The sequence below is a fragment of the Hipposideros armiger genome, unplaced genomic scaffold, assembly GCF_001890085.2.
Source record: "Hipposideros armiger isolate ML-2016 unplaced genomic scaffold, ASM189008v1 scaffold_432, whole genome shotgun sequence".
Classification (NCBI taxonomy): Eukaryota; Metazoa; Chordata; class Mammalia; order Chiroptera; family Hipposideridae; genus Hipposideros; species Hipposideros armiger.
This window is the reverse complement of record NW_017731782.1, coordinates 973,279-990,225: the sequence shown is the minus strand read 5'-3', so window position 1 is coordinate 990,225 and position 16,947 is coordinate 973,279.

Genomic DNA, 16,947 nt, shown 5'->3' with positions numbered 1-16,947 from the left:
GTAACTTGTCTGTTCCCCTTCCCCTAATTCCCCAGCACTGTTCCCATCCCCCAATTCCCCAATAAAAATCTTTAAAAAAAAAAAAGGTCAAAATGGTAAGTTTTATGTTACGCATATTCTACCACAATATGAATTAATGAATGAGCAAATAAGTAAACAAATAAAAGAAATGAGCCCCTCTGGCCATTTCCCCCTCCCCTGGATGCAGCGCAGATATGACAGCAAGAGCTGGGGCAGCCATCACAGATTGTGCGGTGAAGCTTTATACTGAGGATAGCAGTGCGACAGTACAGATTGGTTCTCGATCCTGGTGCTTGGTCCCTGGACAACCTCGTGGAACAGAGCCACCTCTCTAGCCCACAGCTGCCTGTCTCCAGGCTGTTTCGTGAGAGACAAATACACACCTGTCTTGTTCAATGAACACTTTGGGGTCTGTTTGTTATAGCAGCTTAGATTGAACCCTAGCCAGTGTCACACGGTTGTAGTAGAGGAAGTTCTAAGGTAGCATCTTTACATGGGTAGCAATAGAAATTTGCTGGTCTCCTCTGTTCCCTGCATTCCCCATCCTCCTCACCACTGGTGGGAAAGATCTTTTAGCTGAAGGACACTTCAAGATTACACTGTGAAAGGTGAATAGTATTAGTGGATGAAATGTTTGTTTCTCTGTAAGTGTGCCTCTCCATAGAATTTGACCTGAGCCATACAGGATCACCAAATGCATGAATTCCCTGTGGCCCTTGCAGTGGCACCATTTGTGGAACCAGTTGGCAGGAACTGGGCCCCTGTAGGGCTGGCTGAGGAGGAGAAAAAAGGGACGAGAAAGGGGGACTAGAGGAGGGGAGCACCTATGGACCATCAGAGGTGAGCTCTAAATGGACTGAAAATCCCAGCCTAGATTTCCTTAACCAAACCCTGGCACCCATGCTCTAGCTGGGCTGCTAATGGCTCTCAGCTGTCCCCAGATCAGAGAATTGCCCTCGGCCAATGGGATCCTTTTCTCCCAGAGGATAACACCCAGCCCCAAGGAAACCCCCAACCAGAGTCAAGCTGACATGGGGGTACAAAAGGCCAGCCTCCTTGCTTCATGGAGTGCCAGCTCAGTGACACAATTCATGCTCCGGTGCTCTGTGAGATCAGGCTGACACTGGTCACCAGGGGAGCTGCATCCTTGCTTAGCATCCCTCGCCCACCCACCTTCTTTCCTGAAAGCTTTTCTCCTGAGAGCACTTTCTCAATATATCACATGGATAAACCCCCCCCCCCCCGTCTAAGGCTGGTTCTGGGGATCTCAACATAGGATGGACTTCTCCTGAGGTAAATGAATAACAATTTTTGTATACTATTGATTGAAATCTATGTGTGATTTTATGTAATTGGCTACTAGTAAGAGTGCATTCTTTCTAGTAATGTGCTGTGCTGGTATTGGCTTCCAGATCTTTCAACCCATAGTCAAGGGGTTATGCCATATTCACTCATTCACTCAGTCTTTCCTTTAACATTGAATGGCCCATGATATGCATAGACTGTGGAATAAGATCGGGTTCTTATGGTCAAGGACTTTATACTAGAGTAGGGAGGACTCTCATGTAACCCATAAACTCTACGCCAAGATAGAATAAAATATGAATGACAACAATGTTAAACACATACTTTTAGAATGTAGAGAAAGGAGTGTTGATTTTGACTGAGAGGATCAGGAAAGAAAGATATATGCGGTGGTAGCATTTCAACGGAGCCTCCAACGATGGTAACATTTTGGTAGCTGAGGATGCAAGGAAGGGCATTCCAGCAGAGGAAACAACAGATAAAAGGCACACACTCCTGGGGATTCATGTCTGTTCTCTGGAATACCTGGGAACCATCCTGCTTCCTTCAGTAAATTTGCTTATCTCTGCTCTGTCCAGTATGTGTTGAGTTGATTTGTTTTTTAGGTTTAACTCTCAGAAGGCAATATTATTTCCCTTATTTATGTATTTCTGGAAGGGCGCTTGCCCTTGAATTACAGCCCCAAACACTGATAGCAAAACTGTGAAGTGTGGCCTTTGGCAGCCACCAGGGATCTGCTAATGGTAAATGGCTGTAAGAATGACAAGAGCCCTGTCTGCCCTCTTTAGCCTTAAGATGGCACCATCTTCAGGCAGAAAAAGCCCAGCCTGGTCTCTACTTTACAGCCCCTCCCTCCAGGTAATCACTGCCTCTGAGTTTCAACCTACGCAGCTTGGACTTCTGCCTTTGAGCCTACCAGACACACCGCCGGAGCGCAGGCTCACTGCTACAACCCACTTCACAGCCTACATCCCGAACCGTTTTGCCTCAGGGACAGAGCTTCTTTGATTCAGTTATATCTGTATGGGCACTTAGACAATGCTTCACACATAGGATGTCAGTGTTTATAAAATAAAATTGGATCTACCTCCTTTGTCAGTCTCTTCTCAACATGAATGGATCCCAGTCAAGTTAGAAACATTTCTAAAACAGATGTATAGGACTGAAATACTAGAGTTGGCTATAATGGCTACAGGCCATGTGACTTTTTCCCTAGAGATGCGACAAAGCATAATAAACCAAAAAGACCCTAAAAGAGTGTGTTGTCCTGGGAAAGTCAGTGATTCACCCAGAGGGACCCTCTGAGCCTGCTTTCCCATGAGGGTTCTCTGTGTGTGCCCTAAGTATCCATGTTTGGGTTTTTATGTGATTTCTGGTTTGTATCTTTCTCTGCTTTATCACTTTTTCCATGCCTTTCAGTCACCTTGAGGCTTGACTTCCCTCATCATCTCAAATTCCGGAGACATCTGTCCCTTTCTTTATTCCCCTCTCTCCCTTCTGATTTTTATTGCTGATTAGAAGTAGGCCTAAATCTACATCCACACATAAAATGAGGTTCTTATTTTTCCTTATTGAGGTATAATTAACATACTAGTTTACAGTGTAATGATTCAATACTTGTATACGAGGTCTGGACAGTAAGTCCAGATAACACCCAATACCATATATAATTACAAAATATTTTTTCTTGTGATGAGAATGTCTCTCAACAACTTTCAAACATGCAGTACAGTCATATTAACTACAGTCTTTCTTATTTCTAAAGATGTGAGAGTAGAACCTGCAGTGGGAAAACTAGCTGAGTGGCACTGGTGTCTTACTCAGGACTCCTGTCTCTTTGCTCTCCTCTTTCACTCCACCTCAGAGAACTCTCTTCTTGCTAAACCATGTGGGTTATGACCTCAGCCCCTTCTCTTTGCTCTTAACTAAACTATCTCCCCTGTCCTAGCCTCTCTACGCAGTCTCAGCACACTCAAGTCTCCAGGCACTAAAAACCCTCTCCTGCTTTACACCGTCTTCCACTACAGCGTTGCACCAACCTTCTTGAAAAGTAGTTTGCACCTGTGCCTCCATTTCCTCCACCTTTCCTTCAAGAAATTACTTTGGTCCTGATGCCTAAACCAGGCAACCATGTCCATTAAACTTTGTTTCATTCCTTACCCCTTAACCTTGGATGTTTCTGTATCATCTTGTGCAGTCTACCATAGGTGCATGTTGAACTCAGTTCCCTCCCCTGTCAAGGTTTGGACCTCCCCGTGTCACTCCTCTCCTCTCAAACTCTAAGCCTCCTCCCTTCTCTGACTCCGCCCCCGACTGGCTAAAAGTGCCCCTTACTAAGGAAGCACAGAGGTTTTCTTACCCTCCCCTCTATCTCCAAGACCTCACCTGCCCCAGGCTCTGGGCAGTGTCTCAAGGTAGCAATGAGTTTGAGCTCTGAGGGGAGACGTTTTAATGCAAAAAAATGTAGCCTTCTGTGAGGTGCCCGTATAAACCTGGTTTTCACTCTTTAGCAAACAGGGCTACCTGGGCCTTGTTTTCCCTGTGCCTTTGCTATGAGACTTTTAGCCTGGCAAGCAGAATTTGGCCAGGGAGCGACCTGGGCAGGCTCAGAGACCGCTTCAACAATGCAGGGTGGTTAACCATTCACCTCCCTCCTACCACTGGCAGCAGAGAAGTGGCCCCAGCCCTGGTGTTCCTGACATAACGCGATTTGAGACCCTCTGTGCCCCAGCGAGCAGCCAAGGAAGCCAGAAGGTCAGCACAGCGGCAGCAAGGTAATGTTCTTTGTTCCTGGGGTTCTGCTCAAAAGCAGAAGAACACACTTAGAAGAATTTGGAGAAAATTATAACTATAGCTATGTCTTCATAAGTGTCCTTGTCTAAGGAAGAATGGTAGACTTCAGGGTAAGTGATACTACCTCAATATTAGCTTTTCTTCCAATAATAATAATAATAATTTATTGTTATTATTATTATTGTATTATTATGGAAAGCTGATGGGAAATGTTGAAAAGTCAGAAAAGTTGAAACTACAAAGAAAATCTATATACCCTCCACTTTCTTCAACAATTATTAGTATCTGCCAGATTTGTTTCACTTCTGTGTGTATTTGTGTACATATTTTCATTCTTAATGAACCATTTGAAAGTAAATTGCAGACATGATGACCTTTCAATCCTAATGTGTGCTTCAGCACACATCTACTAAGAATAAAGACATGCTTCTACCCAACCACAATAGCATTATCACACTAAAGACTATTAGCAATCATTCTATAATATTATCTAATAGCCAGGCCATATTCAAATTCCCCAGTTATCCTAAGAATATTTTGATAGCTTTGTTTTCACCAAACCTGGATGCGCCTTTTTCTGCAAGGGAAAGATAGTAAATACTTTAGGTTTGCACACCATACTTTTTCTGTTGCAGTCTCTCAACTATGTCTTCGTAGCACAAAAGCAACAATAGACAACAAGTGAGCTAACAAGCATGACTGTGTTCCAATAAAGTTTTACTTACTAAAATAGACAAATCACCTGCAGGTCATAGTTTGGTGACCCTTGTTCTAGAACAGGGGTCGGCAAACTGCGGCTCATGAGCCACATGTGGCTCTTTGGGTACGTACATGTGGCTTTGAAGTAAAATTGAAACTGAAAATAAAACTATCATAGTTTCATTTATAAAATTTTTAAAGGATATTATTTACATAATGGCAATTTTATTTGTTTTATGGCTCTTGGATAATTTTTAAATTGTTGTGGGGGACAGGATTGGCTCTTCCATCTCTAAAGTTTGCCAACCCCTGTTCTAGAGCAGTACCTCTGTCTGTTCCTCCCCGCCCCCACCCCCATGATATAGACTCTTTGAAAAGTCCACACCAGTCCTCTTATTGAATTCACCAAATTCTCAATTCATCTAGTTATTTTCTCAAGGTATGGTGTAATGTATTTCTTCATCTTCTGTATTCTCTATAAACTGTGAATTAGATCAAGAGTTTTCATGCGAGTCAGGTTAAATATTTTTTGTGAAGAATAATGTACTGGGTAATATTGGGAATGTTAACTTTGAAAAAGCATCATCAAAGTCAATGCAACTGTGCTTCCATCATTGATGAATCCATTCAACTCCCCCACACACACACACCTCCCGCCACCACCCATCATCCACTCATCAAGGATCTATGATGCTCACCCTCTGCCATGTGCGGTGCTGAGTGCTCTGAGGGATACAGTGACGAGGGCCAACCTGCTCTTGGTGGAGTGGGGCAGGACTGTTGGGAAGCAGAAAAGCAGTGCTAGAAAAGCCAGTACCTTACCATATCTTTCTAGACCAAAGGGCTCACTTTATCTGAAATAGTTGTAAAAATGCAGATTCAGCATCTCCTCAGAACCAATGCAATAGGATATCTTGATGAGTTCCAGATATCTTCATTTTAACCAGCTCCACTGTTACAATAAGTCAAAGGAAAGCAGGTGTGATAAAAGTCAATTCCTAAGTGGGGAACAATCAACTGGAAGGAGGTCTCATCTTCCTCTGATTTACTATTGGCTCTACCAGACATGCCTCACAGCCCGGGGGAGGGGGGGTCAAAGAGAAAAAGCATCCTGGTCTCAGGGACTGTGGCAACCTTTAAATGTGTTCACAAACTATCTGAGGTGCCTCCCTTCAAAAGGTAGAAGCTAATTCCTCTCCCCTTGAGTGTGGGCTGGACTTAATGACTTGCTTCTAACAAATAGAATGTGGCAGAAAGGATGATGTGTGACTTCAAGACTAGATCCTAAAAAGCACTGCAGCTTCCCCTTTCTCTGACATCTCTTGCTTTGAGGGAAGCCAGGCATCATGTTATGAAGACACTCCAGGAGACATGTGGCTGTCCCCCTGGAAAGGAACTGAAGCCTCCTGCCAACGGCCATCGCCAACTGCCAGCCCTGTGAGTGACCATTCAGAAGAGGGCTCTCTAGCCGTTGTCAAGTCAGCCAGAGGACTGCGGCCCTGGCTACCATCTGGACTGCAATCTCATGAGATCTCATAAGCTAGAACATTCCATCTGAACTGCTCCTGAAACATGTGACATAATATATGTTTATTATTGTTTTAAGCCTTTTTTGTTTTGGGGTAGTTTGTTGTGCAGCAATGGATAACTGATACAAGGACTTTGCACATAGTTTTAGGACTACTGCTGGAGTGGTGCCAGTGAGCCCCATCTGCCCTCTATTTGAGAACAACTCCATTCAGGACTCTTCATGCTTTCTTGTTTAACACGTGTGTCTTCTTAACTGGCTACTGACCTCACAGTGAAATTCCCAGGCAGAAGCCTATACCAGGCCTCCAAAGAATCAGGAGTCATAGCATCCACCCCCTGGGCAAAGTATGTTTGGAGATGATGCCGTTATTCCTTCCTTACCCACGGAGTGTTTTTTTGAGACTGTCTGAATGTAAGGCAGCTGGGCAGACCCATTTCTGGCTGGGGGACAGCTTTACTCTCAATATAGAGCCAACAGCATACATGGGAATCAGAACTGCCACCTTTGAGTCATTAGCACCATGTTCTGACAAAGCTAGCTGACTGGCTATGATTTTGAAAAATAAAAAACAACACTTTGGTGCCAAAAACTCCAATCAACTCAATAGGGCCTATGCATAAAAGTTAAAATTTACGGGATTAACCATACTTTTTGGTTTAGAACAAGTTTGGGCGTGAGGGAGCAAGGGACAGTGTTGAGATGTTTCCTTGTTGGTTTGATTTTATATTTTATATCAATCTGGTAGGTACAAGTGAAAAGTGACTTTGCTTGCATCAAGAAAGATTTGGGTTAGATTTTTTTTTAATTAGACTACAGCCCAGTAAATACTGGGCAAAGAATATAAACATATAGTTCACAGAAAAGAAGATTCTGAAAGCTGTTAATATTTGAAAAGATTCTCAATCTCACTCATAGTTAGAGAAATGTAAATTATAACTGCCCTGAAATGTGATCTCTTGCCTATCAGTCTGGCAGAAATCCAAAAGTTGGGTTTGAAGCTGTAAGAAAATATGGGAGTGCATATCTTACAGAGGAAAACTTAGCAATATGTAAGTTCTCAGACCAATTACAACATAAACACAGAGTATTTATTGTGATATTATTTGTAATATGAAAAGATAAGAAACAACCTAAATGTCCATAATTAGAGGAATGGTTGAAAAAACTATGGTATATTCACACGGTGGGGTACTATGTAGCTATACCAAAGAAAATGAAGAAGATCTCTATATAAGGAGAGATTCCCAGGAGATATTATTAGATGAAAAAAGCAGGGTGCAAAGCAGCATATATTAGTGTTTGTATTAGTATATTATATACTGTATAAGTACTATGTATTATACTACTAGTATAGTATATATTATATAGTATATAATGTATAGTATATACTATATAATATAGTATATATTATTATATAGTCCAATAAAATTTTATTTACTAAAATAGACAACTCATCTGCAGGTCATAGTTTGTGTACATATTTTTGTTCTTAATGAACCATTTGAAAGTAAGTTGCAGACATCCTGACATTTCAATTCTAAACACTTCATCACATATCTCCTAAGAATAAGGCGAATATATATTATATAGTATATTATATACTAGGTATAGTATATATTATATAGTATATTGTATACTATATAGTATACATTATAGTATATATTATATATACTATATACTACATACATTATATTATATATGCTATGTATAATATATACTATTATATAGGCTATGTACTATAGTATATACTTTATATAATATATACTATAGTATCCTGTTTCCCCAAAAATAAGACCCAGCCAGAAAATAAGCCGTAGCATGATTTTAGGTGCCAAAATATGGCACCTTGGCATACTGAATATTTTAAGCTGAAGGAGTTTGTGGCAAAGGCACTTTACCCTTCTCCCTGAGACGGGTCATAAAACCCTCATGTGAGGGGTGTGTGCCCTCCATATCCTGCAGGAATCATGCTAGGGCTTATTCTCTGGCTAGGTCTTATTTTGGGGAAAACACAGTATATATTTTGTATATACTATTAGTATAGTATTATACATAGTAGATACTATAATAAATAATATATTCTATATAGCCCTGCCTTGGTAATTCCCTGAGACCCTGCTCCACCCAACTTGCAGGCACACCCAAGCTGCTTCTAGCTGCTTTTCCATACTAAAAGCCTGTCTGGCCTTGTGCTGCAGACTTTCCTAAAATCTCTTAAACATTTGAATGCCTGGCCTCGGCATTCGCCATTTAACTTGCTAAGCAGCCCTAAGCCCAACACTAGTGGTGACCATTTGCAGGTCACTTTGTAGCTCATACCAGATGGCCCTGGGTTAGGCACAGGCAGTGGCTGACCTCGGTCTGTACCTGAGCCCCTCCAAAAAGGCCCCGGAATCAACCCACCCAGTAGCCAGCTTTGAACCACACCAGAGCACCACCTAACCATCTCCACAAACGACACACCCAAAGGGCAGACTTGGCAGGCACTAGAGACCCACTGAAGCAAATCCTGCTCCATGGGGTCAGCCCCTGCACAACAGCTCCTCCACTGTAGTCATAGTCAGTCCTCACAACCAATCAGCCTGAGAGTCAATCCTTCCCATTGAGGTTCCAACAGCAACCAAGGCACAACTATAACAGGAGGGTACACACAACCCACAAAAGGGACACATCTAAAGCACCCAGATCTGGTGACCAGGGAGACTGTGCCACTGGGCCCCATAGGACATCTAAGTACATATGACCACCTGGCCAAGACTGAGAGACATAACAGATCTACCTAATACATAAAAGCAAGCACAGGAAGTCAGCCAAAATGAGGATACAAAGAAACATGTCCCAAATGAAAAAAAATATCAAAACTCCAGAAAAAGAACTAAACAAAATGGAGATAAGCAACCTATTAGATGCAGAGTTCAAAACACTGGTTATAAGGATGCTCGTGAACTTAGGAGAAGAATAGATTAATTCAGTGAGAACTTTGACAATGAGATAGGAAACATAAAAATGGAGATAGAAAACATAAAAAAGAAACAGTCAGAAATGAAGACTATAATGACTGAAATTAAGAATACATTAGAGGGTTGTCACTTCAAGGGGTAAAAAGTATAACTATTGCACTGTGTTGTACAGCTGAAACTAATTCTAAAAAATGTGTTATTTCAAAAAAAAAAAGAATACATTAGAAGGAATCACAGTAGGTTAGATGAAGCAGAGGATCAAATCAGTGATTTGGAGGACAAGGTAGCGGAAAACACCCAAGTAGAACAGCAAAAAGAAAAAAGAAATAAAAGGAGGATAGTTTAAGGGACAATATCAAGCATACTGACATTTGCATCATAGGGGTATCAGAAGGAGAAGAGAAAGAGCAAGGAATTGAAAACGTATTTGAAGAAATAATGACAGGAAACGTCCTTAACTTGGTGAAGAAAATAGATATACAAGCCCAGGAAGCACAGAATCCCAAACAAGATGAACCCAAAGAAGGCCATACCAAGACACATTATAATTAAAATGCCAAAGGTTAAAAACAAAGAGAGAATCTTAAAAATAGCAAGAGAAAAGCAGTTAATTGCCGATAAGAGAGCTCCAATAATACTGTCAGCTGATTTCTTAACAGAAACTTTGCAGGCCAGAAAGGATTGGCAGGAAATATTCAAAGTAATGAAAAGCAAGGACCTACGAACCACAATTACTCTACCCAGCAAGTCTATCTTTTAGAATTGAAGGACAGATAAAGAGCTTCCCAGACAAGAAAAAGGAGTTCATGACCACCAAACCAGTATTGTAAGAAAAAGGGGTCACATACTAAACCTGACAAGCTCAGGGGCGGCTCGCATGTCAGGCTTTACAAACCCAGAGACCAAAGTAACCACACAGGATGGTCTGAATGTAAAAATTCCTAACTAAGAAGGGGTCAGGATGGGTACTAATGGCCTGTAGCTTGCTTGACAAAGGTCAGTCTTTAACTTCAAAATTGTCTATCGTCTTTCTGCATCTAAGATAACATACCTTTGAAATGTCAGAGCCATCTTCTTTTCCAGACTCCTAAAAGGCACAACCAGAGCATGAGATAGCACTGTTATCTTGTTGCCCACATGCTATCTCTGTGTGCTGTAAATGTCAACTATCCTGTACCCACCAATATAAAAGAAGTATTTATCTCTCCCTTTTACTTTTTATCCAGCTTCAGAGATGTCCCTGCTTTTTCCCCCCGCATCCCTAATCTACCCTTGAATTTCATGTAACCTTCCTTGCATCTCCTCTTTTGTTTCTAATGTGTAAAACAAGCTGCAAAACTGCCATTCTCTGGAGCATTTTCTCAGACCATTGAGATTTTGCTTCCCAGCAATTGTTGTCAGTTTGGCTCAAATATACTCTTCTAAGACTTTTTCTTAGGCTGGACATTCTTTCATCAACAGATACTAGACTTACGGGGTAACCGCTTCGTAAGTTAAGGAAGTAAATGTCTAATCACTATGTTGTACACCTGTAACGAATGTAATATATGATTATATAAAAATTATGATTTAGCCATCCTAGTTAATGTGAAGTGGTATTTCATATTGTATGTCAACTGTAATTGCAAAATAAAAAATTAATTTTAAAATTAATTCATTCAATTTAAAAACAAAATTAACCTTAATATTGAATATAAATAGGAATAAATTACCCTAATTGCATATCAAATTAGAAATATAAAAGCAAAGAAAAAGAATTATTTAAATGACTTTCAACATACTGCTCTAATTGTCCATATGTGCTTAGTGAGATACATTTTAAGGACTTAAAGAACACTTCAAAAAATCTTTTACTTTACTCAGTAGATTTATTGGTAGTAATACTGAATTATAATTCAAAGAAAGGAAGAATTCCAAAGCCTACTTTGGAAAGAGACCTTTATAGGTGCTGGACTGCAATTCCAGTTCTTTTCCAGAGCCGAAGGACACCCCAGGAGTGGGCCAGGATGGGAGAAGTAGTGACCTGCTTATGGCCACATTGAGCTTGGTGCTCCGGTCCCTTCCTGGGCACAGTCGTGAAGGACACAGGCCTCTTGAAGGACGTCAGTGTTGCCAGGCTCTACCTTTGGGACCTATAATAACTTGTTATTTTTCACAGAGCGGCAGGGAGGAATCAGTGAGAAATAGCAGAGAAGTTGGCGCCCCGGGGCACCTGTCAGAGCTGTGCTTCCACCCACCCTACAGGCTCCTGGGGGGTTAACTCCAGCCTGACAGAGATGAGAGAGCAACAGAGCAGGCTTTTAGCAGCTTCACTGCTAGGAGGGAGGGGGCGAGTTTCAGCACCTAAGGAAGGAAATCTTGGAGGCAGCTCTATGCCTACCGGCCTGAAGGAAGGCCAGAGCACCACAGGAAGTGTCTGGCACGGCCCGGGAGCCTTGACAGACAGGAAAATGGCTACTTCCTATGTGGGGTTTGGGGCAGTGGGAGGACCCTGAGTTGGGAAGACCCATAGCCTCTACAGGGGCTGACCCAGGACCTTTCCATCACGCTGGTCCTGGCCCCTCAGCCTCATGGAAAAGGCATAGTTCTCCTCCTTTGAAAAGACCCCTAATAAGCCATTTGGCCCACCTAGGACAGGTAGGCTGGGTTCACTAGCTTCTTCAAAGGCCTTTAAGGAAATGTCCTATGAGTAGTTTAGCACATGACAGCAGTGGTAGCTCATCTACTCCCGCCAACACCCTGCACAAGTTCCAGCTCCTGCAGGCCCAACCAAGCAGCCTCCAAGAGAACACACAGTGTTTATTTATTTATTTATATTTTATTGTTAGCTTCAGCTGTACAGAACAATGCAATAGTTATCCTTTTCACCCTCACAAAGTAACAACCCCCCTCCCCCCATCTATTGCCCTCCCATCCCCGATATCATGCTTGTGTATTACAATTCCATTGACTCCATTCCCACTCTCTACTCCACGTCCCATGACTATATGTATATATAATTATAGTTGACATACATTATTATTCAACATCAGCTTCAGAAATACAGTGCGATGGTCAGGCCTCTATACCGACTATGAAGTGGTCTCCCCAAAAGGACATGGGTCCATCTGGCCCCCTAAAAAATATTTACAGCATTATTGATTATATTCCCCAGACTGTCTTGTCTATCCCTGAGGCCATATTGTAGTTACCAATTTGTATTATCTCATCCCTTCCTCTTCTTCTTCATCCCCACCTCCTCCCAACTAGCAACCCTCAGTTTTTCCTCTGTGTCTCTGAGACTATTTCTGTTTACATTTCTCATTTATTCAGTTTTTTAGAATCCATGTATAAGTGAGATCATATGGTATTTGTCTTTCTCTGACTGACTTATTTCACTTAGCATCATGTTCTCTAGGTCTATCCATATCGTTGCAAATGGTATGATTTCCTTCTTCTTTATAGCTGAGTAATACTCCATTGTGTAAATGTACCATAGTTTCTTAATCCAGTCGTCTACTGATGGGCATTTCGGTTGTTTCCAAGTCTTAGCTATTGTGAATAGCGCCGCAATGAACATAGGGGTGCATATATTTTTTCAGATTAATGTCTTGGGTTTTTTTGGATAAATATCTAAGAGTGGGATTGCTGGGTCATAAGGTAGTTCCATTTCCAGTTTTTTGAGATACCTCCATACTGATTTCCATAGTGGCTGCACCAGTCTGCAGTCCCACCAGCAGTGTACCAGGGTTCCCTTTTCCCCACAACCTCGCCAGCATTTGTTGTTTGTTGATATTGATGATAGCCATTCTCACCGGGGTGAGGTGGTATCTCATTGTGTTTTTTATTTGCATTTCCCTAATGTTAAGTGAGGTTGAACATTTTTTCATGTGTCTGTTGGCCATCTGTATGTCCTCTTTGGAGAAATGTCTCTTCATATCCTTTGCCCATTTTTTAATTGGGTTGTTTGGTTTTTTTTGGTGTTGAGTTGCATGAGCATTTTATATATTTTGGATATTAACCCCTTATCAGAAATCTCGTTGACAAATATCTTCTCCCATTCAGTAGGCTTCCTTTTTTTTTTATTGATGGTTTCTTTTGTTGTGAAAAAACTTTTAAGTTTGATGTAGTCCCATATAGAACACACAGAGTTTAAATTACTGCCCTCCTCCTTTCCTCATTGGATTGCTGTCTCCCACCCTGCCCCCTAGGAGCAGAAGGGGATGAAATCATTCTACACTCCCAGCACTGGCCCACCTCAGCCAGAGGGCTGGGGCACCCTCCTGAGTGAGCTAAAGGGCAGAGAGTATTTTCAAGCAGTCATATGTTTTACCCAGCTGGAATCTCTACCCCTCTCCGCCCACCAAAGCATTCCTTATTAGGGAAAGCTGCATCCAAGTCCTCTACTTTGTTTCTCTTGGGGTACTCGGGGTGGTGGCAGCATGCATGATACTCCAGGAATCCCAGGTATGCAAGATCCCAGCAGGCTCATGGCATGAAGCAGATCCGCCACGCATGGTTCCCCACCAACAGTCAGAGGACATTTCTCCCCTCCGGCCCACCCACCACCCCCACAGTGTGCTCCCCAATTTCTCTCTCCTTCGGAGGAGCTCCTACACCAGAGGCTCAAGGACCAGGGTTTCCTGTGTCCAGAATGGCAGCTGGCAGAGCCCAGCCTACCACACTGACCGGAGGAATGCAACTGGGTTCCCCAGGAGTTGAGAGTCACCGAGAGGTAAGCAGGGGCGATTCTCATACTGCTCGCCACCTGGACAGTCTCAAGCATTTTCCATTTCAACCCAATTCATGTTTTCCTCCAATCTGCCTCGTCTTGACAAATGTCACTGATGCTCCCAGTTGTAGACATGCAGCAGACTCTCCCAACACAAAGAAACGAAGATAAAACCATGCCTTTTTTAATAAATGAGTCTAAGGTCCTCCAGTCTGGAGGTACAGGAGGACTCCCCATGTGAGAGAGGAAGGGGCAGGTGACACGACCCTGACTTTTAATCCTCAAGTGCTGGGGGCTTTCACATGAATCACCAACAAAGTTGCCTAGGAGGCTGAGACAGGGGGACTGTGTGAAGCCCCCATCACCACTGTGAACACTTACCATTCCTCTCAAGGACCCTTAGCACAGGCTGGGGTGTGTAAACAGGACACTCCAAGAGGCCTAGAAGTTACACGGCGCCCATAACCCAGATAATCTAGCCCACAGAGTGTTGTGGCTTCTGTGGTTCCTCTCTATTGTCCCCACAGGCAGTGTTTCCCAGATTCCTTGGATGGTAAACATTACCCCCCTGGAAATCTGGATTCATTGGGCCAGTCTAGAATGGAACTCAGGAATTTAACTTTTTCAACAATTATCATAGTTCTTATCATCGTGGATCCTTGCAGATCCTCACAGCCAGACTCCCTATCGTCTCTCTTCTGCTCTAGTAAGGCCACCTTCCGAGGATGATTTCCTATCTCTGGATCCATTCCTTTCCTAGTACCTGCCCTGGAATGATGGCCCCCTTCACAGGAGACCCACCACCCACATGGCCTCAGTCCTCTGTGTAGTATCCATATCAGAAGACCTACAGTTACATCACATGAGGATATCACAGAGGTCACCTTAACCCCTCCCGCCCCTCTGCCACCCCACTCCAACCTCTCAGGTGGAAACAGGACAAACATATTTACCTTTCCCCTGAGCTCTCAGTCTCTGAAAACCTATTTCCCTTGGCATGTCCCATTCCTCCTTAGCTCATAAATTGAAGAAATACCAAAGGGACTTTACCTCATCAAAAATTGCTTCAGTTTCAGTTGAACTGGTTGATTGGGTTAGTCCACTTAACTGATCCCAGGGGAGGACAAAGAATTCACAAGAAGGGGCTTTCATAGTGTAGAGGAAACATGGTGGCATAACCCACCTTATGTGTGTAGTCACACCTAAACTTGGAGACCTCATCACTGTTTCCCATAAGGTGGGGCATCACACCTTCCAATACCGCAGGAGGAAATCTGGAGTAAGATTCCTTATGCTGCTGATTGATGTTTGGTGTTCAAAAACAACTAACACACATGAAAAGACTTTCAACAGTATCAGACATTAGGGAAATTTCAAATCAAAACTGTAATGAGATACCACTTCATGCTAACTAGGATGGCTATAATAATCATAGTTTTCTAATAAACAAAATAACAAGTATTGGTGAGGATGTGAAAAAATTGGAACTCTTATACATTGCTAAAGGGAATGTAAAAAGGTGCAACCTCTGTGAAACAGTTTTGAGTTCCTCAAAAACTTAAAAGTTAGCATATGCTCTAGCAATTCCATTCCTAGGTATATACCCAAAAGAATTGAAAACAGCTGTTCCAGCAGATACTTGTACACAAATGTTCGTAGCTGCATTCGTCACAACAGCCCAACGGAAGAAACAACCCAAATGTTCGTCAATGGATGAGTGAATGAACAAAACTGGCACATACGTACAATGGACTATGATTCAGCTCTAAACAGGAATGAAGTCCTGATACGTATTACCATGTGGACGAATCTCAAAAACATTGTGCTAAATGAAAGAAGGAAGACACAAAATGTCACATATTGTATGATCCCACTTATATTAAATGCCCAGAAAAGCAGAAATACCCGGAGACAGAAAGTAAATTGGTGGCTGCCAGTGGATAGGGGGGGAAGAAGGGAATGGGGAGGGGCTGCTTAATGGGTATGTGTTTTTATGTTGGGGTGATAAAAATGTTTTGGAATTAGATAGAGGTGGCTGTACAACATGCGAATGTGCTAAATGCCACTGAATTGTTCACTTTAAATTGGTTGATTTATGTTACAGGCATACCTCGTAGATATTGTGGGTTTAATTCCGGACTCCCACAATAAAGCGAGTCACATGAATTTTTTTGTTTTCCCAGTGCATATAAAAGTTCTGTTTGACTATTAACTGTGCACTAGCATTCTGTCTAAAAAGTGTACATACCTTAATTAAAAAATACTTTATTGCTAAAAAATGCTAAGCTTGTCATCTAAGCTTGTTGGGAAAATAGTGCCAAGAGACTTGCTCAATGAAGGGTTGCTACAAAACTTCAATTGGTAAAGCACACAACATCTGCGCAGTGCAATAAAGTGAGGTATGCCTGTATGTGAATTTCACTTCGATTTAAAACAAAATGTTAATACATGTAAGGAAAAGAGAAAAAAAAAAGAAGGAACGGTCACCAGGTGGGTTTTCAGAAGCTGTCATCCTTTGCTAGAACTTTGATAGGCAAAGGATGCATCTTCCTATGACCAAATGATTCATGCCAGCTCCGTTGCCTGTGATTTCAGTCCCACGATAAAGATCCTCACACTGAGGGCCCCTCGCAATGCTGTGGGTTCAGTCCCCATTTTGCTGAATACCGTGGAGACTCATGGAAATAGAATAGACTTCCTTAACCAGAAGGTCAAACTCATACCTAAGCATTTCTAATTGCTTATTTAAGTTTATTAGCATATAAAAGTAATATACTCCATTACAAACCCCAACTCAGGCTCTTGATTATATATGAGAACCCATAAATGTTTAAAACTAATCCTACCTAGAAGTTTCAGCTTAATCATTTTAAACAAATAACAGCAGAAGGAAGTGGTGATAATCTACCCTCTGTTCTAATTTTTAA